Source organism: Capsicum annuum, chromosome 1 (genome assembly GCF_002878395.1).
Source record: "Capsicum annuum cultivar UCD-10X-F1 chromosome 1, UCD10Xv1.1, whole genome shotgun sequence".
NCBI lineage: Eukaryota > Viridiplantae > Streptophyta > Magnoliopsida > Solanales > Solanaceae > Capsicum > Capsicum annuum.
In genome coordinates this window covers 100369779-100379980 of record NC_061111.1, presented here as the reverse complement: position 1 = coordinate 100379980, position 10202 = coordinate 100369779, and positions in this window count along the sequence as shown.

Below are 10202 nucleotides of genomic sequence, written 5' to 3'. Positions count from 1 at the left end.
CTTCTAAGTGAAAAATAAGACTAGACACAACTTCTACTATAAATACAAGGAGTAGAAGCTATTGAAGGATGACTTTATATAATGATCATGAAACTTACACTGGTTCTTGCAAAATGCTATACTCTAAAATGGGTATAGCAAGGCTACTATTGGTACAAACCACACGTACTGATAAGCATTATTGGTCGATTCGAATTAGATTACACAAACATATCATAAATATAAAATAGGAAATGCATCTTAACATTCACAAGACCAAACATTGTCATCACCTTGTTTTCCTATTATTGACACTTAATAATCACTTAACATTTCCTTCTCTATCCCCAACTTGACCCATTTACTTTCTACTAAACCTCCTGGTTATGAGCCCTGAGATATTGCTCTTACCCTTACAAATTCACTACTCTGAACCACTAAGCCTAGCCTTACACCAAGGGCTACCACAAATTACAAAGAGAAACTACATCTAAGGTGAACTAATAACAGGTCAAGACCTTATTAAAATCAGACCCAACATCCATAGAGATAACCCATCCTGTCATCTAAGCCGTTATTAAGGCCTCAAGTTATTAACCAAGACTTAACCGAGAACATACAACCGCCCTTACTCATTCTTACTTATACAAAAATTCTTATTAAGCCTTAAGCACAAATGCAAATCCACAACAAGAGGTAATAACAAGTCAAAATAGTCAACAAGAATTAACAGTCAAATTAAATCACCAAGAAGTTCCAAGTAAACATACGAAACCAAATCAGTACATTCACTATAACCTGTGTACAATATTCGTAAGGTAGACCCACCTTTAAATTATAAGTATAATTACTACTTATTACAATAAAATAAGAAAATGAAGGCAATATAACATGGATCAGTCTATGAATCTGACAAACTCACTTGAACCCACTGCATACACGCTAAGAATCTTATGATCGCCCACTAGTCATGACCTATAGGGGATAGTTCTATCCATTTGATAAATCCTAGACACAAGTACCTGCCAACCTTATTGCATCAATATATTTCCCATAATCAACATTGGGGTGCGTATGTGTGCATGTATATATATAATTATGGTCACACTTAACAATATCTCCTTAAAAAGCAATACTAAGAATGGGTTAACATGCATCTATAACTTAAGTTGGTTAAACTATGTAACCATAGCCTACACTACTATCTAGAGCCCTAAACACCCCTCCTTGCTAAAATAATGCTACTTATTACTGGTTTAGATTCTTTGGAATTCACCAACACCCACACATTATAATCAATTTATTTAAGGATTTAGATTAATGATTAGTATTTATCCTTTTAAACTACCCCAAATAAGAGTATATAACAGTATACCACCAAATTTATAGGAAAAAATATAACATAACATAATACAAACAGCTTTTCGTATATTACCCCAACTTTAGCCAATTTTATCCACCGAAACACTGTTTCCAAAGCCCTGATAATAAAATCTCTAACATTCATGATTTCTAAATTGGGTATATACTAATCAATTTACCTTAGCTTACATGGATGACAATCATCAATTATGTATGTGTGAACAACAATTTTGGCCTAGGGTAAGTGAATACAGATGTGAATCTCTAAGACTTTCTTGGGTTTTACTCTATTCGAGCTTAATCCTTTTTTCCATAGTTTTATGGCTTGGATGCAACTCTATAGGGTTTTTGAGCTTTACCATATCTTTGCTCTCCAACTAAAGAGTAATATACAATAAATCATTTTTTAAGAGGTTCTGGTCATCATGTTGTTATAGGGGCATACACATTGCTATAGTAATACCGCTATAGTGGGATGACATAATCCCGACCATAAAATTTTTAAACTCCAAAAATTCAAATTTTCTTACCCCACACAAATTCTCCATTGTAATTTTGATAATATGTACCCCATACTAATATTGATGTTACAGGGGTAAGTCACGGCCCAAACCAGGCCTTGTCGTGATGGGTATCTCAAGTCTGTTATGGATCGGAGATCACCCTCTTAGGTAATCAACAAAGAATATGCACTAACTGAGACTGAATTCCAAACACATAACAAGATAGAAAAGGTAAATTCAAAGACATATATGATGTACCAATAGAATCAATAACCAATACCCAAGTCCACAGTAATATCCATAAACCTCTATTTAAACAAAAGACAATCTAAGTCAGCACATGACCCAGACGATAGCCAAAAAAGCAAAAAGAATAGTCTATGAAAATATAAAACCAACACATGAAATAAGGTCTTCTGAAGTGTTCAAGGTCACCAATGCAACTCGACTCCCTAGCTATCCCATGATCACCTAGTCATAGTGCAGGAAAAGTATAAGTATTTCTGGTGCCTGCATTGCATGGAAATGAAGCGTTCGGATAAGGTTAATGTGTTGATCGCTTGCATATAATTCAGGGATAAGGGATAAAGTAATGCCATGATTAATAATCCAAAATTAGTCCAAAAATCCAAATGAACACAAGCATAAATATATATATATATATATATATATATATCGTGTCAGGGTAGGGAACATGGCTTGGCATGCAATTTGAAAAACTTAGCCTATATTGTGTAGCTTGACCGTCATAAAACTACCCAGGCCTATATGGGTCCAGTGTCTCCCCCTGGCCAGACCCAAGTACGTGATAGCTGCATGAACCAATGATATCATAGAAGGCCGAGGATTCCTCATACCCTATTCCAACCATGATACATATGTATATATAGTGTGACATAAGCACATAGTCATCTAGACTAACACTCACATCGACAAACATGAATTTCCAGTATAAATCCTATGGGACTTACACTTTAACAGCTATCTAACGCAACCCCCATTAAGCTTAATTAAAACATTTAACACATAACCTAACCATTACAGTAAGGAGTCAATCATTAAGGCATCATTAAATGGAATCGTCATACCGACTATAACTTGTAAGAAATGTCATTAAGCCAACACTTTGGGGAATTCTTGTACCCCAGACTACTGTATTAAAATCAACTTGGGGGATTCCTTGTAACACATAAGTTTTTCAAGATCATTATTATCAACTTGGGGAAATTCTTGAACCCCACAAGGTTTTCAAAGCCATCCTTAACCATTTTTCCATTTATGCAATGCATTAGTTCTAAAGGAATAAGTCAAGCCAATTGATGAATCACATTCCAAAACCAATTATGCAAGGGGGTTAGGGTCTTTACCAGTGTCAATATCAAAATCCAATTATTTGGGGAATCCTTGTACCCTCAAATTCATTGTTCATAAGTTTGGGGAATCCTTGTACCCCTAAATTTATTCACCATTCCCATGCACCCCAATGAGTGTACAAACCAATAAATCAATGTATTATAAATAAATAGTAATCATGAGAAAATATTGAAATAGTTTATATCCAAATTTGTCAACCCATAATTCAAAACCCAACATCGAAACCATTTGAATAAAAAAACAATTTCATGCCATTAAGAAAATTCAATAGTAGAGAGAGAGATACATGTCTTAATCACCAAGAAAATTAAGGAAGAAACCACCCTTATAACCCTAGATAACCACATCCCTTGAAACCCTAGCCTTGGCTTAAATGGGGAATTTGAGAGACTGAAGAGAGTATTTAATATGTTAAAGTGTTGAAATAACCCCTCCTTGGTGTTTTATGGACATGGGGTTTAAGGGGGTTAGAAGAAATGACCAAAGTTCCCCTTCAACAAAATCTAAAAGTTGTTGCTCAGTCGCTACGAGTGACCTTATGACTCGTAGGGTCACCCTATAACTCGTGGCCCAAAGTTATAAGTTAGATAGCGTCCATGGGTACCCACACTGGTTTGGTTGTAAGAAGTACCATAAAACTCATAACATGACCCTACGACTCGTAGGGTCAAGTGTTAGTCATGACAAAATCCAGAAGGCCCTACACTACTTACCTTACAGAAGACACATTATAACTCATAGTGAGTCCTAATGACTCGTAAGGTACAAGTCGTACTCAGAGCATAACACTAGCCAAACATACTGGAAAGACCACAATTGGGGTCTCAAGACCCATAGTGACACCCTATGACTTGTAGGGAGAGTCATAATCTCGGTAACAAGCCCATAACTTAAGAAAATTTCAAGAACCAAAATCTGGGGTGTTTCATTCTCCCCCTTAGGTTCATTCATCCTCGAATAATGGGTCAAGGAATTCATTTGGATAATTTTAACATAGAGCACAACCACTCTTACCCTTAACAAAGATAGAAAATAAAGATGTTGGGAAAACACAAACCTCAAGCAGGATTATTTGAAATGAGGAACAAGAATAGATATTTGCACTTTATGCCTTCTTTGTCTCCCTTAGTAGCTTCTTCTACCTTATGGTTCCTCTATAGAACCTTCACCAAAGCCACATCCTTAGTCCCCAACTAATGAACTTGACGATCCAAAATCTCAATTGGGATTTCCTCATAAGACAAGGATTTTGAAATACCTAAACTCTCAAAATGAACAATCAAGGACGAATCACCTACACACTTTTTCAACAACAAAACATGAAAGAACGGGTAAATGAAACCCATAAAAAGAAATTCCAATTCATAGTATCATTACCCACTCTCTTCAAAACCAAATATGGACCCATATAAGGGGGGTTGAGCTTTCTCTTCTTTCCAAACCGCATCACACCTTTCATGGGAGACACCTTCTAGAACACCCAATCACCAACTTCAATTTCCAAATTCCTTTGCCTCACGTTTGCATAGGAATTTTGGAAACTTCGGGCGGTCTTAAGCCTCTTCTATATCATCTTTATATTTTCCATGGCTTGGTGAAATAAGTCAAGACCAAATAGCCTATCCTCACCAATCCCCAACCACTAAATTAGAGACCTACACCTCTACAATAAAGGGCCTCAAAAACAGTCATCCCAATACTAGAGTGAAAACTGTTATTATAAGCAAAATCTACAAGATTCAAATGATCAACCCAGCTACCACCAAAATCAAGAACACAAAACCTTAGCATATCTTCCAAATTCTGAATCATTCTCTCTATTTGACCTTACATTTGAGGATGAAAAGTGGTTCTAAGGTTCACCTTAGTCCCAAAACCTCTCTTAAAAGAATTCTAAAAATGAGATGAGAACTGCGTACAGCAATCAGATAAAATAGAGATAGGCACACCATGCAACTTAAAGATATTCTGAATGAAAAGCCTATTATAATCCTCCGGTGAATAAGTAGTCTTCACGGGAAAGAAGTGAGTGGACTTAGTCATCCAATCGATGATGACCCCAATCAAATAAAATTGATTCTTAGGCCACAGAAGACTAGAAATGAAATCCATATTAATCACCCACATCCAAATGGGAAACTTAATCTCTTGAGACAAATAACCAGGCCTCAAGTGCTCCACATTCACTTGTTGATACACCATACACTTGGCCACATAAGTTTTCACATCCCATTTCATGTTATTCCACCAATAGATCTCTTTCAAATCATAGTACATCTTCTTAGAAACCCAGATAAACAGTGTAGCTCAACTCATAAGCCTAGACCAAGATCTTCTCTCATAGCCCATCAACATTGGGAACACACAATCTACCTTGGTAACTCAAGATAATGTCACCCCCAATCTCAAAAGTCATTACCTTCTTATGATCAACATCATCCTTGATTCTTATCTGAATGGGATTTAAAATCTTCTTCTTCTTCACCTCGGTACCCAGAGGGGACTTCACCATCTCTTGAACAATTACACCACCATCCTCAGAGTCTAAAAGACAAACTTCACAATTAATTAAAAGATGAATATCATTCACCAAACCTCACCTTTCCTCATTAACATGATACAAGATCCCCATAGATACCCTGCTAAGAGAATCAACAACCACATTAGCTTTACCTAGATGATAATGAAGACTCATATCATAGCCTTTGAGAAACTCAAGACATCTCATTTTTTTGAGATTTAAATCCTTCTGGGTGAATATGTATTGGAAGCTCTTGTGATCTAAGAAGATGTTATCATGAACCCCATACAGATAATTACACCAAATCTTTGGAGTGAAGATTACCGTCAACAACTCCAAGTCATAAGTTGGATAGTTTTTCTCATTCACCTTCTGCTACCTAGAATTATATGTCACAACCTTGCTCCGCTGTATCAACACACAACCCAGTCCCACACGGGATACATCACAATAAATAATAAGGCCATTAGTATCTTCAGTTAGGATTAAAATAGAAGCACAAGTCAACTTATCCTTCAACTTCTCAAAATTACCCTCAAGAGCCTTGGACCATAGAAACTTCACTTTCTTCTGAGTTAATCTATTCAATGGGGAAATAGTCGAAGAGAAACTCTCCAAAAAACTCCTATAATATCCGACAAAGCCCATAAAGCTCTGAATATCGATAATTGGAGTCATGGTTCTAGGCCATTTCTTAACCACCGCAACTTTTTATAAATCCACCATGCTTCCTTCACTAGAAATAACATGATCCAAAAAAGTAACAGCATTCAAACAAAACTCGAACTTAAAAAACTTAACATATAAATGCTGATCCTTAAGGGTCCACAACACTATATAGAGGTGATCAGCATGATCCACGTTACTCTTAGAATATACCAAAATATCATTAATAAACACAATCCAAAAAATCCAAGAACTGATGGAATACCCAATTCGCAAGATCCATGAATACCACCGGTGCATAAGTCAAACCAAAGGACATCAACAAAAACTCAAAATGACCATACCAAGTTTGGAATTCAGTCTTAGGGATATCTCTTTCCCTAATCTTTAACTGATAATAACCTGATCGAAGGTCGATCTTGGAAAAATACTTAGCACCCTAAAGCCGATCAAATAGGTCATCAATCCTAGAAGACGATAATTATTCTTCACTATCACCTTATTCAACTGGGGTTAATGTATACACATTCAAAGGGAACCATCCTTCTTATGCACGAAAAGAACAAATGCACCCTATAAAGACACAATAGAGCAGATAAACCCGTATCATGAACATATTTTAGCTACTCCTTAATCTCTTTCAGCTAAGCTGGAAACACTATATAGGGAGGGATAGAGATAGGACGAGTGTCTGAGAGGTCAATCCCAAACTCCATTTCCTTATTTGGAGGTTCACCAGGAAGATCATCAGGGAAGACCTCAGGAAATTCATTAAACACAGGAATGGATTGTAACGACAGGACCTTTGAGTTAGAATCTTTAACCCAAACTAAATAATAAGGATACCCCTTGGAAATTAACTTTTGGGCTCTAAGATAAGATATGAACCTTCTCTTAGGAACTATGGAACTCTCTTCCCCCTTAATAATAAACTCATTAGGGAACTTAAAAATGACCTTAAGGGTCCAATAATCTAAAAAGCCATAGCATAAATGGAGCCAATCCATCCCAAAAATACTATCAAAATCTACCATATCTAACACTATCAGATCTACAAAAGTTTTCCTACCATGGATAGATACCACACAACCCCTGTAGAACTTTTTATCCATAATAGAGTCACCCACTAGGGTCGATAACTTGATACCAAAAATAAAATAAACAACCACGTATGAGGTCACATAAGAAAGAGTAGAACCTAGATCAAGTAAATAGTACACATCACAAAAAAAAGTTCTAACATACCAGTAATGACATAAGAAGATGACTCCAACTCTTGATAGGTGGTAAAAGCATACAAATAATTCTAGCTAGTGTCGTCACTACCAGTGGCACCCTTTGGTGCTGGAAATGAAGAAATAGCCACAGGAACCTTATTAGCTCCCAAAGAAACCTTACCCATGGGATAATTTCTTTACATATGTCTAGGTTGACCATAATTAAAACATAGGTTCCTTCTTTCACCTCAAAAACCATGATGCAACTGACCTAAAAATCATCATGAAGTGTAAGATGGAGCTGACTAGTCCCCACTGGCCTAAGATTAAGTACCCAATGCCCTAGGACTATCACCACTCTGAAAATGATAATCACTAGATGGCTTTGGATTAGGAGCACTAGCCATTGAATAGGAACCAAAATTTCCTCACTTCTTCTTAGACTATTTTTAATATTCTCTACCACTTGTCGCTGATCTGCACCCAAATCTTAATATTTAAACTTCTTACTCTACATCTCCTCTATCTCTATTTGCATTTTTTTCTCTTTAGCTTATTGCATATACACCACAAGTATAGAGATTTCTATATCCTTGTTCAATAAGGCAACCTTGCTCTCTAAAATCAAATTGTCGGACAACCCAGAAGAAAATTTCCTTATCTAACTCTTATTCTAGACACTAACTAAGGAGAATAACATAGCAAATGATGCTACTTTAGAGCATATTCCTTCGCAGTCATTTTTCCCTACTTCAAATTCATAAACTCTTAAGCTTTTGCCTCCCTTAACTGTTGAGGTAAAAAGAAATCCAGAAAAGCTCTTAAAAAGTCATCCCATAAGGGGGACTCAGCATCATCACCCCAAAGATTCTCCGACTCTTCATACCATTGATAAGCTATTTGAATTCCATACCCACTACATCAATAGCATGCATAACTTGGAAAATATTCTCCATATTATCTATAAAACTTTAAGGAACCTCCTCAACCTTAGTGTTGACTGGCTAGCTCGAGTGGCCTCAGAAGAAGTCACAGCAGTACTAGTAGGACCCGAATGATGTGACTAAAATGCTACCAAATTGGTCAACGGATGAATAGATCGATGAAACTCAACATTAAAAATATCTCCTTGGGGCGGTGGGGCATGATTATTATCTGCCCAAAGAGCCTGAAGAGGACTAACAGGGATCGATGAAACTCTATATGGGGTAGTACAATCAGGAACTGGAGCCCTAAATTGGGTCTAAACTGCATAAGTAGAATAAGTTCCATCCAAATTGTCCTTAGGTAGGACAAAAAAAGTTCCACGAGCATCAAATCTTTGGGGAGGCATGATCTAAAATGCGAATAAATAGAGATTAAAGGAGTTTCAAGACCTTAGACTTTCTAGACCAAAAGTAGAACACAAGAAAGGGAAATATTCTTAAATGTGTCGTAGTCTCTCCCTCATAAGTGTGGCATGCTACATACCCATGAATAAGACTCTACTTGACACAACTTTGTAGAAGCCCAATTGACAGCGAACCAGGCTCTGATACCAAATTTGTCATGATCTAAACAAGGTCCTGGACATGATGGGCATCTTAAGTCTGCCATGGACCAGAGACCACCTCCTTATCCTAATCAACAAAGCATACACCCTAACTAAGACTAAATTTTGAGCATATAACAAGATAGAAAAGGTAAACTCAAAGACATATATGATATGTCAAAAGAACCAATAACAAATACCCAAGTCCACAGACATATCAAAAAGCCTTTATCAAGGCTAAAATAAATCTATGTCAAGACTAGGGGTGTTAGGTCAGGTTGGTTCTTTTTTCCATTAAAATATAACCAAACCAACAATGTCGGTTTTGTAAATCTATAAACCAAATCAAACCAATATACAATCGGTTTTTATATTTCGGTTTTAATTATTTTTTTTGGTTTTTTCAGTTTTTCAATTTTTTTCTCAATTTTTTTACAATTATAATGTGATTGAAGAAAAAATTAAATGTTTTCACTAAAAAGATTTTAAGAAAAAATAATGGTCATAGAGTAGTTCCAATTAAAATTAAGTTGGCAAATTACTAAGACATTTAAACTACTATCTCTCAAAGTAATATTATGTGGATACTCAGTGGTTCAATTTGTAAGTCACTAGTCATAATAGCTTGTCTAAAAGTTTCCTTCACTAGTCATTAACCGCTTTACCCGTTAATTTTAACTTGCCTTTATTTTCTATTTTTCTCTTCATGTCCATAGTTTTCAATGCTCCAATGCAAGAAACAACAAATTAATTTTTGATATTGATCATAAAATACAGTAGATTGATCGATGAATAATAGAGGAAAAAAAGAAGATTTGAGAAAGTATATTTAGAAAAGAAAAGTGATTTAAGAGTAACAACTATAAAGAGCATTTCATTTCCTTAATTGTGTAAGAAGAGTGGTTTTTGGCCAAGTGGCTAAAAAAAGGTAATAAATTGGGCCGACTGACTCCAATTGTGCATATTTTCATAGTGTGGGCCATTTCTTTTTAAAATGGTCAGTTCATGTCCTTTTCCCTAAATATTATAACTAAAGGCCCAAGAATATA